General features: G+C 43.6%; 4 non-coding genes across 4 annotated transcripts; 2 read left to right on the top strand and 2 right to left on the bottom strand.

Moving 5' to 3' along the window:
• Nucleotides 1-945: 945 nt before the first annotated feature.
• trnap-ugg (transfer RNA proline (anticodon UGG)) lies at nt 946-1,035 on the bottom strand. Its single transcript is given in 2 exon segments — nt 946-981; nt 1,000-1,035. It is a non-coding gene; the product is annotated as a tRNA-Pro (tRNA).
• A 4,701-nt stretch (nt 1,036-5,736) lies between these two features.
• On the bottom strand, nt 5,737-5,809 carry trnak-cuu (transfer RNA lysine (anticodon CUU)). Its single transcript has one exon. It is a non-coding gene; the product is annotated as a tRNA-Lys (tRNA).
• A 3,933-nt stretch (nt 5,810-9,742) lies between these two features.
• Nucleotides 9,743-9,815, top strand: trnat-ugu (transfer RNA threonine (anticodon UGU)). The gene has a single exon. It is a non-coding gene; the product is annotated as a tRNA-Thr (tRNA).
• Nucleotides 9,816-16,507: 6,692 nt separating this feature from the next.
• Nucleotides 16,508-16,581, top strand: trnan-guu (transfer RNA asparagine (anticodon GUU)). Its single transcript has one exon. It is a non-coding gene; the product is annotated as a tRNA-Asn (tRNA).
• Nucleotides 16,582-17,957: the final 1,376 nt, after the last annotated feature.

The raw sequence follows: 17,957 nt of genomic DNA, 5'->3' as shown, positions 1-17,957 counted from the left end.
GATAGTCAACGACTTGCCTGGGCTTGCAATATCTCACCAACCGTCCTGGCTGGAGACAATACACACCTCTTTAACCTGTGCTTAACCCTCTCTCCACTCACAATGTCTGTACATTTAAGACCTGATTACCTGTAAAGACTCGCATTCCAACCATTATTTTGTAAATTGAGTTTGTGTCTACATATGCCCTGTTTGTGAACACAACTCCCACTCACCTGATGAAGGGGCAGTGCTCCGTAAGCTTGTGGCTTGTGCTACCAAATAAACCTGTTGGACTTTAACCTGGTGTTGTGAGACTTCGTACTGTGTTTACCCCAGCGGGTGGTGGTGGGGGTGGGGAGGAGGAGAACTGGGGGGAGCGGTGGAAACAATCCCTCAGCATGCACACTATCAAACAGTCTCGCCGTTGCAGACTTGTCAATGGGATCACTTTTTATTATTCCAAACTCTAGAGAGAAAAGGGTAACCACAATGAATCTCTCCTCCAAGGGCAACTGTCTCATCACAGCAATCAATCCATTGAACCTTCGTTACACAGACAGCGCGAGAATAGAGGGAAACAAGAACACACTATGGAAAGTGGATAGAGGCACAGTGAGAGACTGAGAGAGTGCAAAATAATGAGGTCGTTACACAGAAACAAAGAGAGACAGATATAGACAGTGCGTGGGGGAGTCAGCCACATCGTATGAATGAATAACAATGTACACAAAGCCAGCGGCCGGAACCCACAAGCATTGGGTCCTCTGAATTGTTGACTAGGGTTAAAGAGAAGGTCCAAAAGAAGAGTCAGCTTTTGAAAACATCTTGAACTGCCTGTGAGTGCGTTGTGTTGTTAGATTCCTTGTGTTGTCAGTTTCCCAAACCAAACCACGGGAAAACTCATCCTGCCGTGTGCACGGCAAAGAAATGAACAGGACTTTGCCATTGCAAACAACAACAATGGGGCTCGTCCGGGAATTGAACCCGGGACCTCTCGCAGCCTTGCACATCACAACACCCAAAGCGAGAATCATACCCCTAGACCAACGAGCCGCTGTTGCGGGAGCTCCTCAAATACGGATATATATTGTCATACAAATCTGATCAGACAGCTGCCCTGAAAGCTGGAAGCGCTGGAGAAACTCAGGAAGCCAGGCAGCAAGTGCACACAGGGAAAGGACTGTATTCTTACACCTTCATAACCTTTCATTTTACCCTTTAAGCTGGTAAAGTTTGAAAATGTAGGAAGTTTTAAACAAGTGAAATCCAGGAGGAGCGAGGAAACATAACAACAGGAAAGGGCCCTGACCGGGTACAATTCAAGAGAGATAAATGAACAACTTGTTTACAGTCCATGGTCTGAGCGTGAGGAAAGCAGAGTATCATAGAATGTTTACACCTCAGAATGAGACCATGCACAAAATCATTGAAGAAGTCACGTGTGCTGTGGATAATAGGGAGCCGGTGGGTGTACTGTACAGCGATTTCACAGGAGCTGCAGTGATGAGGTTGGTGGATTTGGGAAATTGAGAGGAACACATGAGCAGCTTGTCTGACTATTTCATCTCTTTATCGCTTTCATGCTGCAGCGAAAAGTAATCCTTGTTGCCATTGGATGAAGGACTAACTTCTGTTCTACCTGAACAGAACATTTTGAAAGAGAGACTTGCCTCTGGTGGAAATAGATCTGAGATGAAAATAATGAAATATAAAACGAAGTAAATTAGATTAAACATCCAACGTGTTAGAAATATTGGGTCATCCAAACTATTAGAAATATTGGGTTGACAGTAAGTGGCATGAATTGATGCTGTGATCGCAGATATAGAACTGGAACCCACCATCACACTGAGTGAATCCGCTGTCTGTTTAAATGTTGATCAAAGAAAAATGTTAATCACTTTACACAATGGAACGTACGGTAACTCAGTCAATAAGCACCCTCCACTCACAAATAACAGAAAGGGTTAATTTCATCTCACAACTTTAAACTTCTTGCTGTTCCGTACATTTACCATGAAGGTTTATAAAGTAAGTGAATAGAATTTGTGATGGTAAAAAACATGTCCACGCCCATGAGGTACGTAAGCATAGTGGCGGACACAGAGGAACAAACATAACCATAGACCACGCGAGACAGAGGACAAAGGAGCAACAAAACGGAGGTTAGACATTGAAGGAATATAGCTTAGGAGTCGGGCATTTGACTGCAAGTCAAGACGCTTCAGCATTCAAATCGGATGCCTCTGAATATTCCCTTAATATCAATGAGCTATACCCCTTCAGGGCATTTTTGCAATCAATGATGAAGTACAAACTAACATTTTGTTTGCTCTAATTCAGTTCATATGCAACAACGATCTAGAATCGGGGAAATTTTAAAAAATGTTAATTTCAATTATGTTTCGACCTTATTTTAAATCGGGGAGCCTTTCGTATATGAAATGAACATGTTAACTCCTACAATCCAGAAGCTCTGCTCATGACCAATGTGACCGGCCTAGAATATCAAACAGTGCAGTGTGATTGCAATTTAAATCCTTGCTTTGTAGAATTATAATTCTGTTGAAAACCTTAGCCATGTGGCAGTCATTCATCTAACATAAGATTTAGAAAATAGCATTTGTCCCGAATTTTATCTCTTTCTCCATGACTGCAGTTGCAGAATATTATTCAAGCATTGGGGAATTGTAAATGCCACATGGCTGTGAGATAATGTGATTCCTTAATATTTAATAACACTTAGAGATGGGACAGCTGTTTTGAAAAGGTATTATCAGTTTTTTTGAACACAATAATCAGTGTACTTCAGGAACACAGGTGACAAATGGAAGTGTTTAGAATTTGATGCGTGTCCACAGATTCTGCCAAACCTGCTGAGAATTTCCACCATCTAATGCTTGTATTATAAATACAGGTTTTATCAGAACATAAAACACACCGCAAGACGGCAACGATAAATGAAATAGTCCCACAAGCTGTTCACGTGTAAATTTTAATTTCCGAAACCCACCAATCTCATCATTACTGATCCTGTGAAACTTACCTTGTAAAACACGGCAGGCATTCATCTCTCAAAGAACTGAAACGCCTCAAATATGAACTCTCTGCTCTCAATCTCAGGACTTTGCAATTATAAAAAACAGCATGCTGGTGAAAGTTTAACTCAGTCCTCACTCCACTGATCTTTGCCGACTTACTGTGTATTTCCCTCATTGAACACATTTCAGGTTGGGACAGACAAATTCCTGATCTATTGGCAGCGCTTTGCAGCCTATCACTGTCCTTCACTATCTGTGTTTGTTCTTGAACTGTTGCCCATGTGACATTTCCAATTCGGACACAAATATAGATCTAACTCCACTGCTTCTGACAGAGCTATTTTCGATCAGGAAACAACTCAGGTTTGTTAAATGGATTATCAAAAACTTTAAATCTTAGCATATTGAAGCCGATCAATGACCCTGAAAGCGCCAAATCCTCAGCACTGGACCATGAGGATTTCATTCTCCTGGTTCTCCCATAGACTGAATACAGGAATTCCACAGTGCCAATTATTCACAGTCGCATTCTCCTTCCAGTCCTGTGCACGTTGTTCAGCTTTGAAATTATTCATCTTTTCACATTAGCTTCCAGTGTGATGAAAGCAGAGCAGTGATAAGCTGAAGGATTTCAACAGATTTACCACAATAAGGTTTATAACAAACATTACTCTTTGAATGTGGTGAGCTACAGTGAAATTTTATGCAGTCGAAGGTAACTCACTCATTCTGACAGTTGGTACCAGCAATTGCAATGTAAATATGATGTCGAGATACCGGCGTTGGACTGGGGTGGGCACAATAAGAAGTCTGACAGCATCATGTTAAAGTCCAACAGGTTCATTTGCTCCGATAATAAAATCAATTTGCTCTATGTTATCAGCGCCCCGAAAGCTCGTGACTCCAAGTAGACCTGGTGCTGTAAGACTTCCTAATGTAAATATGAATTGTTGTGGGTCATTGACAGGATTGTGGAATGGGGCAGATTTTTCCTTCTTCCTGTTCAACCTGCCACAAGTATCTCTCCCGTTTTCGACCAGGAAGCAATATCCACTCTCCTTAATTCATGTGTTGCACGAGAGCAATGAATCATCATTCCCTAACCGTGAATCGAACCCAGACCATGGCAGTTAAATAAGCGAATTCTATCGACGAAACCAACACGGAAATTGAAGTGATCTGAGCACTATTGAGCAATTGTGGGCGTGTGTGTGCGTGTGTGATTTGGGAGAAAGGTCACGTGCTCTCGGGTAATCCCTGATGAATGAAGCCTCCGACCTCTTTATCGCTGAGCGTTTTGTGTTCTTGAGAAATCGTCCTCTGGGGCTGATGCAATGAGGCCAGGAGAGTAATTCACTGCACCGTCTGCAATGTGATTGCGGTGCGATTTGCTGAAAGCTGTTAATTTTATAAAATTAATCTTTTTGCGAATTCTAAATGAAATGCCCTTCAGTACCCGGTAAGAATTCTCACAACACCAGGTTAAAGTGCAAGAGGTTTGTTTGAAATCACGAGCTTTCGGAGCGCAGCTCCTTCATCACTCACGCTGAGGATTCACCACATTTTTCTGTCTTTGAATGAAAGCAATAGATATCGCGTCAATTCCCCTGTATCCTGAGTGTACGACACTGATTTCCACAGTACACTGCTTTAAATGTTTGTTTTCAATGTGAAATTAAGTAGTTTGATTCCATGTGAAGCATTTAAACTTACACTCTTCCGGGAAGATGGTGACATAGTGGTAAAATCAGTGGAGTAGGAATCCTGTGACCCAGGCTCACAGGTCACGATCCCAAAGCAGTCTAGAACTGAAACGGAATTGAAAGCTAGTCTCCGTAATGAAGCTTTGTTTTCTGATTGTCATGAAAACACATCTTGCAGAAGGAAATCTGCCATCCTTCTCCTTTCTGGCCTCCATGGGACTCCAGAGGAAAGGCAATGTGATTGACTCTTAACTGCCCTCTGAAATGGCCCAGCAAAATACCCAATTCAGAGGGAAATAGGGATGGACAACAAATGCTGGCATTGACAACAAAATATATATTGCATTAGCAGCATTTTATGAAATGATTAATTCTCATTTTGTTTCATTTCATGTGAAACAGGGTGATATATTCCAGTGTCTTATTATTTAAGACCTCAACCTTTCAACAGTTCAAACAGGTAAGATTCAGTCAGAGAAAAGTGAACCACTGTGATCCAAAACTAGGTTTTGAAGTTGCTCCGTATCCCACCTCAAAACAGAAAATGTTGGAAGGACTCATCGGCTTCAAGAGCTTCTGTGGAGAGGGAAAGAGAGTGAATGATTCAGGTTGCTGACCTTTGACCCTAACTGGAAAAAAGTAGTGATTTAATGATTTTCAAACAAGTACAGAGTCAAGGAAAATAGAGAGGGAGAGGAGGAAAGGACAAACGGTCTTTTGATCGGATGGAAGGCTGGAGTGATTGAATTACAATGGAGATGATTATTCCCACTGACACAATCTCGCAGATCTGGGTTTGAATCTCATAATAAATGAGAACAAAACCTCTCTCGGAGTTCAGCGCTAAACTCCCCGCCTTCCAGTGAACCGGAGGCAGTTTTCAGTCACAAACCCACAACTGTGAGATAAGCAACGTAGAAAGAAGAAAGACTCAGTTTGAGCGGTGACACTTCTGGAGGAACGGAGATCTGGAATTCACCCAGGAATGAGGCAAAGTTTGAAACCAATGTCGCCCAACGTGGGGCTCGAACCCACGACCCTGAGATTAAGAGTCTCATGCTCTACCGACTGAGCTAGCCGGGCACATGTGCTAAGCTGCTTTCCATAACCTAAAATGCATGGAGCCAACTATGGATTTTTCATCTGGTGTGTCAGCTTGTTCTGATTTCAAAGTTTACAATGAATCCACCGACAAAATCCCCAAAGTTCCTATCCATTCCTCTCAATCATTAATTACATTATTCACATCTTCCAATTCTTAGCTTCACCTCTCCCAAATATTCCAAACTCCTCTTACATCATTCACCTTATTATTCTTTGTTCTTAATAATTTAGCCAGGGGTGGGGGGAACTCAACATTTACACTGTTAAACTGTTTTCCAGTTTCCGACTTTTCAGTAAGATCAACTCTGATAATTCTAAACTCCAGAGCGAACAGACTCATCCCACTGATTCTCTCCTCCCAGGAGAAACGCAGAAATCAATCCAGTGAACCTCGGTTACACACAGACAGCTAAATAATGGACAGAGCAAGGAGCAAAAGATGTCAACGTAATAAAAACATAGAGAGAGAGTGTGAGGGAGAGAAATAGAGACAATGAAAAACAGAAATAGCGAGTGCGGTACACATCCACAACCCACGAATGAATAACAATATACACACAGCCAGCTGTCTCAACCAACAAACATGGGGTCCTCTAAGCTGGTGACCAGAGATAAAGTGAATGGCCACAAGCATATTAACCTTTTAATGTCTTGATTTTCTTGTGTGAGTGTTGTGTTGATAGATTGCCTGCACTGTGTGATCAGGTTCTCAAACCAAATCCCACGTAAACCAATCCCAACGTTTGCACTGCAAATACATTTATAAAGCCTATGACTTGTCCAATACGAAACAACAGCTGATTGAGGGATCTAGCCCGACTTGTGAACCCGAGATCGCTCACACGTTTGTGGTTGTTTACTAACCAGGCCCGAGTAATACCCCTCGTCCAACGAGCCGCTGCTGAGGATGTTGTTCAATAAAAATATTTCCATTGACATCCAAAGCTGCTCAGACTTCTGCAGTGAAAGGTGAAAATGCTGGAAAAACTCAGAAAGCCAGACAGCTTGTGTGCACAGGAAAACAAATCTTATATTTTAGCACCATAACCTTTCATTGGGAAGAACTGGGAATTTCTAGAAATGTAAGAAGTTTTAAACAAGTGTTATCCAGCAGCATAACAAGAGGGTTTGAGGCCTCTTGCCGGGTGTAAATCAGGAGAGATTAAATGAGGGAAACAAAGAATTTTAAAGTAATTAAACCACAGAATGGGGCCATTCCTCAGTCCCTTACAGGACGCAGTTGTGGTGAGGATGAAGGGGAACCTGTGGATGTAATGTACGTAGATTACATTGGAGCCACAGTGATGAGTTGGTGGGTTTTGAAAATTGAAAGTTACACTTAGGAACATAGAATTAGGAGCAGAAGTGGGCAAATTCACCCCTTCGAGCCTGAACCGTCATGCAATCAGTTCATGATTGATCTCTCCCTGTTCTCAAATCCACCTCCCTACCTGTTCCAATATCCCCTCATCCCTTTAATTATCAGGAATATATCTGTCTCTTTCTTGAAATCATTTAATGATTCAGACTCAACCGTGCTATGGGGCAATGCAGTCCACAAATTCACGACCCTCAGTGAGAAGCAGTTCCTCCTCATCTCAGTTTAAATCTACCACCTCTCAACCTATACATTTGACATGGTGTTCCCGATTGCGCATAAGAAAAAAGATTTTACTTTCTTCAATCCTATTTAGAATTTTATATACCACGATCACTTCAGCATATTGTGGGACTATTTGACCTCACTGTCGATTTCATGTCCCAGCAAGCACAATTGGTGTCGTCATTAGCTGAAGCAGTCACTTATGTTCCACCCAAACTGGGCACATTAAGGGATATATGGTAAGTCATTTTGAAAAATACAGTTCACCCGTGACCCTGGGAGTCCAGTGGGTTGTATTCAGTACTCCCCAGTGTTGTTTGTTTTCAATTCCCGCTCAGGAAACGATCAGTTATAGGTCTCAGCAAACTATTAAAAAATAACCTGATTGACTATCTGATCGAAAGCAGATCTACTAATATCAGCCGAGTGAGTTTTGCAAGTCTACATCACAGCTGGAAATGTCACATGTGCAACAGTCAAGAACAAACACAGTAGCAGAAAGATAGTGATAGGCTGCAAAGCGCTGACAATTGAGATGGTGATGGAAGGTAACATGTGGATGGTAAAAAGGTCAGATTTTGGCGTTCACACTGAATTATTCAACTTTTCCCTCACTCTGCAACGAAAATATTTGGAAAAGGTTCTCTCTCGTTTCAAACAGTCGAAAGTGGAATGAATAACTGTAAGTGGAATGTCTGTTGTATGTTGTCACTGATTGAATGTATCACTGGGATGGAAACAGAAGGTGCCATATTGCAACAGAGACTTGCTTGTGGTGAATGTAGTCTGGCCTGGCGCGAAAAATAAAGCAATACATGCAGTGTGTGTAAAGCAAGTTGTAAAACAGGCGAAAAGCAGCTGGTCTGGTGGTCAGAGTTTGACACTTTCACTGCTGTTTGGATTGGTGGTCAGGTAATGGACATTTGTTGCTCTCATCCAACCGTAAAAACAAATGTCAGTTATTGCCTTGTGGAACATATAAAACACAATCTCGCCTCATGTCCTGAAGTGAAGACTGAGCAAATTCAGCAGGAGGTTTTTTTCTTGTCATTTCTGGCAGGATGTTGGGAACCAGACAAGGTTAAGGGCAGTTTAAATGGTGCTGGTCCTTCACTGCAGCTCATTCTGTTTCTGACAGGATGTGATTCCTGCTTGTTACAGAGTTCAGGATAAATTGATTCAGTGAAGGAGCAGGCTCAAGCCAACTGATGGACTGTCGCAGCTCCTTTGCTGCTAATTTTAATAACAATACCAGTAAAGGGCACAGCTCCTGACGTGGTAACGTAGCCGAGTAATCTAATCCAGTGGCTGAAGGTCCAGTCTTTACGGAGCTGTTGGGTCGACTGCAGCCACTGCCAGAATGGGTTTGAGTTTTGGTCCCTGCAGTTGAAGTCCAGCATTTCAGATTGAATGCAAGAATTTGTGCCGTGTCGTTTTTGGCATGAAGAAAGAGGAGCGACAGAGCAATGTAAACAGTTGTTGAGGTAAAGGAACGAGTGTGGAAGGAGCAGCAAATTATCGTGGATTCTGGAATCGGAAACAGAAAGAGAAAATGCTGGAAAATCTCACCAGGTCTGGCAGCATCTGTAAGGAGTGAAGAAAGCTGACATTTCGAGTCCAGACGACCCTTAGTCAAAGCTGGGAGGAGTGGAGTTGCTCCGATAGAGAATATAAACGGCAACACCGGTTGAATGGCTGTCTGTCGAAATAAACAGCAGGATTGCAAACATTGAGACTGCAGTCCCGGCCGAGGGGATGTATTGGGATTTTCAAACTGAGGTTCAAATCCTGTCATGTGCGCTTCCCGTCATTCCTCATTGTGACTTTTTTTTATTGAACGTTATTAGAAATGAAGCAATGGGTGCCGAGATGATCAACTCACTGCAAATTTGTCACATCAGCGTCACTGAGGGTCTCGTGATCAGCGTCGGCGCTGTGACGCGGTTTCGATTCCCACACACGGAGTGAATACATTTTTGTTCATTTATTCATTTAACAAAAACAGCGTCCGTGAAGTGAACAACAAGCTAAATCTTCCAGCTGGATGAACTTGTATCAGAGCTGGAAAAATCAGAGATGTAACATTGACGATAAACTCTGAAGAAGAACCACATGACACACACAACATACATGTCAAGTACATACACAATACACATGTCAAATCATGTCACTTTCAACTTCTGTCTTTTAACTTCCGGCTCTCCACCTCAGACATTTCCACATTCATCAAAAATCTCCGTCCTCAAATCCCATCCTGGTCCTCAATCCACGGATAACGCTGCACTAACTGGGAGCGCCTTGCAGCATTTGGCTCCATAGCTCAGTGGTTAGAGTACTGGTCTTGTAAACCAGGAGTCGCGAGTTCAATTCTCGCTGGAGCCTATGAGCAAGGTTTAGCTAATAGAAGCTGTCGGAAAAGGGAATAGAGTCTGGGAGATGAAATGGGGAGCTTTGATGAGTGGAGGCGCAGATCGAGTGCAATTCTGGAAAGCGAACAGGTATTTCCTTCTTCGTCAAAAAATAGAAAAAGCAGCGCATATTTGAAGAGCTGAAAAAGTTAAGTGTCGATATTCAGCATAGAATACATGCGTTTGTACAAGGAATGCATAAAGCTGGCATGTAGGTGTAGGCAATGATTGGAAGGAAAATTGCATTTTGGTGTTTATTGACGGCAGACTGGAGTCCAAGTATAATGAGGTGTTGCTGAAGTTGCACAGGGTTTTGTTGAGACCACATGTTGAATATTCTGTGCAGATATGATATTCACATTTAATAAAAGATGTGTTTGCATTTGAAACGGTGCAGATAAGGTTCAGCAGATGATCCCTGGGATGAGGGAGTTGTCGTATGATGAGAGGCTGAGTAAATTTGGCTGAAAGTCTCTGGAGTTTGGAAGAATGAGAGGCGATTTCGTTAAACCTACACAAGACTGATTGGGTTTGACAGGGTGGAGGCTGAGAGATTTCTTCTGCTGCTCGGGAAATCTAACCCACGGCAGTACAGTCTCAGGAAAATGGGCTGATCATTTCGGCCTCAGAAAAGGCGAAATTACTTCACTGAAATGGTTGTGAATCTTTGAAATTCTCTATGCCAGACAGTTATGGAAGCTCCATCATCGAATACATTTAACGTTGGGATAGACAGGTTTCTGGCCTCTCCGGGAATTCAGGGACAGGGAGAGCTGGTGAAAAACAGAGTTGTACCCAAAGATCAGCCATGACGGTATTGAATTTCGGGAACACGCTCGATGGACCGAGTGGTCTACTCCTGCTCCTATTTATTGTGTTCATGTGTATGATCAAGCTAGTAATTCATGTTAAAATAAAAACAGAAAGTTCTGGAAGTTCTCAGCAGGTCTTGGAGCAAATGTGAAGCGGACAGAGAGTTAAGGTTCTGAGTCCAATATGGCTCTTTTTAAACTAGCAACTCAGTGTGAGTTACAACAATTAGCACAATATCGAGACAGGGAATTGAATTGAATCCAGGCAGTGAAAGCCCTGAATTTAAACTCCTGTATTATTTCTGCAGTAAACTTGTTCTGGAAACTTACCTGCCAATTGAAAGTGTGGAGGTTTGAGAGCACCCCGAGCCAAATTGACTCCCGCTATTCCTGTTTCTGCTTATATTCCCGACACAGATTTACTTTGTGCCCTTCTGTAACAGTGAAATATTGTCCAAACTTTGCCAGTCTTGCTGTTATTCAGTAAATTACCATACTGTTATGACACAGAGGCTCATCCCCTTTATCTCACATCGTAATCTGGAAAAACTATTTGTGAAACTGCTAACTGTTTTTAATTAACGTTCAGAGGCTTATTAATGATAAAAATGCCTGTCACTCACTTTGACTGAATAATTAACAAGCTATTTTATTCAAATAACCAAGAACTTTAAGTAAACAAGTAAAACATGTTAATTAAGGTACGGTTCGACTGAAATGCAGTTCAAATCATACTAGGAACATTCATTACCAAAACTGTAATAACAGAATTTCAGTCACTCTCAAAGAAATTATACAAACGGCCTCGATGGGATTCAGAAGATTTTGGAGTTCTTCAGTAATTGTGCGGTGTCTGTAAGGTCTTTCTAACTCCGCATCCTTCTGTTAGATAGTTTTCTTGAGCGAATTTTAATCTGTCAGGGGTGGAGAACTGCTGTAGAGGCAAATGTTTTTTTGACTGGCTGCCCTGGCCTCTGGAGATGGTCACCCAAGATATTATCGAGCGATGACTGTTCCTCTGCCCTTTTTTTACCTGATGTGGAGATGCCGACGTTGGACTGGGGTAAACACACTGAGAGTTTTAACAACACCAGGTTAAAGTCCAACAGGTTTATTTGGTTGCAATTGCCATTAGCTTTCAGAGCGCTGCCCCTTCGACAGATGGAGTGGATATCTGCTCGCAAACAAGGCACACAGAGACAGAAAATCAAGTTACAGAATACTGATTAGAATGCCAATCCTTACAGCCAACCAGGTCTTAAAGATACAGACAATATGAGTGGAGGGAGCATTAGGCACAGGTTAACGAAATGTGTATTGTCTCCAGACAGGAGAGCCAGTGAGATTCTGCAAGTCGAGGAGGCAAGCTGTGGGGGTTAACGAAAGTATGACATGAATCCAATATCCCGGTTGAGGCCGTCCTCATGTATGCGGAATTTGGCTATCCATTTCTGCTCAGCAACTCTGCGCTGTCGTGTGTCGTGAAGGCCGCCTTGGAGAACGCTTACTCGGAGATCAGAGGCTGAATGCCCATGACCGCTGAAGTACTCCCCCACAGGGAGAGAACAGTCATGCCTGGTGATGGTCGAGCAGTGTTCATTCATTCGTTGTCGTAGCGTCTGCATGGTTTCCCCAATGTACCATGCCTCGGGACATCCTTTCCTGCAGCATATCAGGTAGACAACGTTGGCCGAGTTGCAAGAGTAGGTACCGTGTACCTGATAGATGGTGTTCTCACGTGAGATGATGGCATCCGTGTCGATGATCCGGCACGTCTTGCAGAGGTTGCTGTGGCAGGGTTGTGTGGTGTCATGGTCACTGTTCTCCTGAAGGCTGGGTAGTTTGCTGCGGACAATAGTCTGTTTGAGGTTGTGCGGTTGTTTGAAGGCAAGAAGTGGGGGTGTGGGGATGGCCTTGGCGAGATGTTCGTCTTCATCAATGACATGTTGAAGGCTCCGGAGGAGATGCCGTAGCTTCTCCGCTCCGGGGAAGTACTGGACGACGAAGGGTACTCTGTCCACCGTGTCCCATGTTTGTCTTCTGAGGAGGTCGGTGCGGTTTTTCGCTGTGGCGCGTCGGAACTGTTGATCGATGAGTCGAGCGCCACATCCTGTTCTTATGAGGGCACCTTTCAGCGTCTGGAGGTGTCTGTTGCGATCCTCCTCATCAGAGCAGATCCTGTGTGTACAGAGGGCTTGTCCGTATGGGATGGCGGCACGGTAGCACAGTGGTTAGCACTGCTGCTTCACAGCTCCAGCGACTTGGGTTCGATTCCCGGCTTGGGTCACTGTCTGTGTGGAGTTTGCACATTCTCCTCGCGTCTGCGTGGGTTTCCTCCGGGTGCTCCGGTTTCCTCCCACAGTCCAAAGATGTGCGGGTTATGTCGATTGGCCATGCTAAAAATTGCCCTTAGTGTCCTGAGATGCATAGGTTAGAGGGATTAGTGGGTAAATATGTAGGGATATGGGGGTAGGGCCTGGGTGGGATTGTGGTCGGTGCAGACTCGATGGGCCGAATGGCCTCTTTCTGTACTGTAGGGTTTCTTTCTATGATTAACGTGTTCAGGGTGGAAGCTGGAGAAGTGGAGCATCGTGAGGTTATCCGTGGGCTTGCGGTACAGTGAGGTGCTGAGGTGAGCGTCCTTAATGGAGATGCGTGTGTCCAAGAATGCAACCAATTCCGGAGAGTAGTCCATGGTGAGTCTGATGGTGGGATGGAACTTGTTGATGTCATCATATAGTTGTTTCAGTGATTGGTCACCACGAGTCCAAAGGAAGAAAATGTCATCGATGTATCTAGTGTATAGCATCGATTGAAGGCACTGTGCGGTGAAGTCGTCTTGGTCGAACCTGTGCATGAAGAGGTTGGCATATTGAGGTGCGAATTTGGCCCCCACGGCTGTTCGGTGTGTCTGGATGAAGAACTTGTTGTTGAAGGTGAAGACATTGTGGTCCAGGATGAAGCGGATGAGTTGTAAAATTGCATCTGGAAACTGGCAGTTTTCGGCGTTGAGTACTGAGGCCGTTGCAGCAATGCCATCATCGTGGGGGATGCTGGTGTAGAGTGCCGAGACATCCATTGTGACGAGGAGTGCTCCTGGTTCAACTGCTCCATGTGTGTTGAGGTTCTGTAGGAAGACGGTCGTGTCGCGACAAAAGCTGGGGGTTCTTTGTACCATGGGTTTCAGGATGCCCTCGACATAGCCTGAGAGGTTCTCGCACAGGGTCCCATTGCCCGATACGATGGGACGGCCGGGTGTTTTCGCCTTGTGTATCTTTGGGAGGCAGTAGTGATCTCCAACGCGGGGAGTACGTGGGATGAGAGCACGGAGGGTGCTCTGAAGGCCCGGATCAAAGGATTTGATCGGAGTGCTGAGTTGACGGGTGTGTTCTTTAGTCGGATCTGTGGGTAACTGTCTGTAGTGTTCCTCGTTGTTCAGTTGTCGGTACACCTCTTTGCAGTAATCCGTTCTGTTCAGTATAACGATGGCCTCTGAGTGCGGAATTGTCTCCTCAACTCAGTCCTAAATGGTTGACACACCATCCGGATAATGTGAGCCCAGTTCAAAGCATTCCAGACTCCAGAAAGAGGCGGGGGAGGAGTGGGGGTGGGGGCTGGAGGGGGTGTTGCGGGGTTGGGGGGGTGGGGAGAGCGGCGGTGGAAACAATCTCTCAGCATGTACACTGTCAAACAGTCTCGCCTTTCCAGACTTTTCAATGGGATCACTTTTCATTATTCCATACCCCAGGGAGAACATGGTAACAGCAATGAATCTCTCCTCCAAGGGCAACTGCCTCATCACAACAATCAATCCAGTGAATCTTGGTTACACAAACAGCGCGAGAATAGAGGGAAATAAGAGAAAAGTATGGAAAGTTGATAGAGGCACAAAGAGAGACTGAGACAGTGAAAGAGACTGACGTCGATACACAGAAACAAAGAGACAGATATAGACAGTGAGTGGGGGAGTCAGCCACATCTAATGCATGAATAACAATGTAGACAAAGCCAGCGGCCGGAGCCCACAAGCATTGGGTCCTCTGAATCGTTGACGAGGGACAAAGAGAATGTTCAAAAGCATAGTCAACTTTTGAAAAAATCTCGAATTGCTTGAGAGGCAGTTTCCCAAACCGAACCGTGAGTAAACTCATCCTGCCCTGTCCACGGCAAAGAAATGAGCAAGACTTCGCCATTGCGAACAACAACGGGGCTTGTCTGCGATTTGAACCCAGGGCCTTTCGCAAACTGGCAAATCACAACACCCAAAGCAAGAATCATACCCGTACACCAACGAGCCACTGCTGCAAGGGGCGCTCAAATACAGATATTATATTGCCATACAAATATGATCTGACAACTGCAGTGGAAGTTGGAAGCGCTGGAAAAACTCAGGAAGCCAGGCAGCATGTGCACACAGGGAAAGGAATCTCCTCTTACACCTGCATAACTTTTCTTTTCAACGGGTAAAGGTTGGAAATGTAGGAGGTTTTAAACAAGTAAAATCCAGGAGCTAGAAAGCATAACAACAGGAAACAGCTCTGATAAGGAACAATTCAGGAGAGATAAATGAACAAGTACTGTGTAGTCCATGGCCTGAGAGTGAGGAAAGCAGAGTATCACAGAATGTCTGCACCGCAGCATGAGACCATTCACAAGATCTTTGAAGCAGTCGCGTGTCCTGTGGGTAATGGGGAGCCGGTGGGTGTAGTGTACAGTGATTACACAGGAGCTGCAGTGATGAGGTTGGTGGATTTTGGAAATTGACAGGAACACATGAGCAGCTTGTGTGACTACTTCACCTCATTGCCGCTTTTATACGGCAGCGAAAAGTAATCGTTGTTGCCACTGCATGAAGGACTGACTTATGTTCAACCTGAACAGAACACTTTGAAAGAGAGACTTGCCTCTGGTGGAAACAGATCTGAGATGGAAATAATGAAATATAAAATGAAGTAAATTAGATTAAACATCCAACGTATTAGAAATATTGGGTTTACAGTAAGTGACGTGAACTGATGCTGTGATCGCAGATATAGAACTGGGACCACCATCACACCGAGTGAATCCGCTGTCTGTTTAAATGTTGATCAAAGAAAACTTTTAATCATCTTGCACAATGGAACATACGGGAACTCAGTCAAGAAGCAACCTTCACTCACAAATAACAGAAAAGGTCAATTTCATCTCGCAACTTTCAGCCTTTTGCCATCTTCTGTACATTTACCAAGAAGATTTATAAAGTAAGTGAATAGAGTTTGTGATGGTTAAAAAAAAACGCGTTCACAACCTTGGTGTACGTAAGCCCAGTGACGCACACAGAGGAGCAAACATAAGTATAGACCACGCGAGACAGAGGACTAACGAGCGAGAAAACGGGAGCTTAGAATAAAGGGAATATAGCTTAGGGATAGAGCATTTGACTGCAGGTCACGACGTTTCTGCATTCAAATCGAATGCCTGCTTCCGCGCTTAATTGATTTTTTTTCAATTAAAACTGCCCTTCATTGACTGGAAAGTGCTTTGTGACGTCCGCAGGTCGGGATAGGTTCTATATAAATGCAATTATTTCATGATCTTCATTCCAAATCCTCTGTTACTGAGCCCAGTCAGTGGGAACAGTCTGTCCCTCCCTGCTCTATCAAACGGCCCTTTTCCATGTTAGGAGAAGGGATTAACCATTACACCACAACAACACTGTGGGGTAAAATAATAAAATATACATGTTTAGATTTGTAAACGATGCCATCATTTGGTCCTTCTGTGTCAGGTTTGGTGAAAATTGAATTGGCGTCTAACTTGCAGCCAACACGCTGTCACCCTGATTTAGGATGCCTTGTAGGGTCCAGTTGTGTCAGTCTCTGTGGCGCAATTGGTTACCGCGTTCGGCTGTTAACCGAAAGGTTGATGGTTCGAGACCATCCAGGGACGGGGATTTCAGTATTTTTTCCACTCCATCTGCTATCATTGTCTCTCGGTTTTTGAGTGTCACTGAGCCCTTGGGCAACATTTAAAAAAAAACTTATCGTGTGTTTCTGCCTCTACTGTTAGCCGACGTTAGTTTATTGAACATTTATCTCTGACATATTATTTGTAACAATTTATATATTTGAAAATTATTAAACTCAATAACTGAACTCGAAACTTTAACCCATGTTTGATCTTGGGTTTCCATTTTCCTGCCCATTCCTCTTCTTTCTCAGATAGTTCAGGAATCTGTCTGTCCCAACCTGAAATGTGTTCAATGAGGGAAATACACAGCAAGTCGGCAAAGATCAGTGGAATGAGGACTGAGTTAAACTTTCACCAGAATGCTGCTTTTATAATTGAAAAGTCCTGAGATTGAGAGCAGAGTTCACATTTGAGGCGTTTCAGTTCTTTGAGAGATGAATGCCTGCCGTGTTTTACAAGGTACGTTTTCACAGGATCAGTAATGATGAGGTTGGTGGGTTTTGGAAATTGAAAGTTACACGTGAACAGCTTGTGGGACTATTTCATTTATCATTGCCGTCTTGCCGTTTTATGTTCTGATAAAACCTGTATTTATAATACAAGCACGAGATGGTGGAAATTCTCAGCAGGTTTGGCAGAATCTGTGCACACGCATCAAATTTTAAACACTTCCATATGTCACCTGTGTTCCTGAAGTATACTGATCCTTGTGTTCAGAAAAAGTTGATAAAAACTTTTCAAAGCAGCTGCCCCATCTCTAAGTGTTACTAAATATCAAGGAATCACATTATCTCACAGCCATGTGGCATTTACACTCCCCCAATGCTTGAATAATATTCTGCAACTGCATTCATGGAGAAAGAGATAAAATTCGGGACAAATGTTATTTTCTGAATCTTATGTTAGATCAATGACTCTGCCACATGGCTAAGGTTTGCAACCGAATTATATTTCAACAAAACAAGGATTTAACTTGCAATCAGACTGCACGGTTTGATATTCTCGGCCGGTCACATTGGTCATGAGCAGAGTTTCTGGATTGTCGGAGTTAACATGTTCATTTCATATACGATGAGTTCCCCGATTCAAAATAAAGTCGAAACATTATCGAAATTAATATTTTTTTGAATTTTCCCCGATTCTTGGTCGCTGTTGCATATAAACTGGATTGGAGCAGACAAAATGTAAATTTGTTCTTCACCATTTATTGAAAAAGAATACCCTCAGCAAAGTCGCCGCTGGCATACTGTTGCTTTTCTGCTTCCACTGTCACACTCACGATGCAGCTGATGCAGGCTAGATGGATTAGACATGGCAAATGAGTGATGTTCCGGTTCGACAGTGGCAAAAGTGCC

Source organism: Mustelus asterias, unplaced genomic scaffold, assembly GCF_964213995.1.
Source record: "Mustelus asterias unplaced genomic scaffold, sMusAst1.hap1.1 HAP1_SCAFFOLD_107, whole genome shotgun sequence".
NCBI lineage: Eukaryota > Metazoa > Chordata > Chondrichthyes > Carcharhiniformes > Triakidae > Mustelus > Mustelus asterias.
This window is presented reverse-complemented; position numbering and strand designations above follow the sequence as displayed.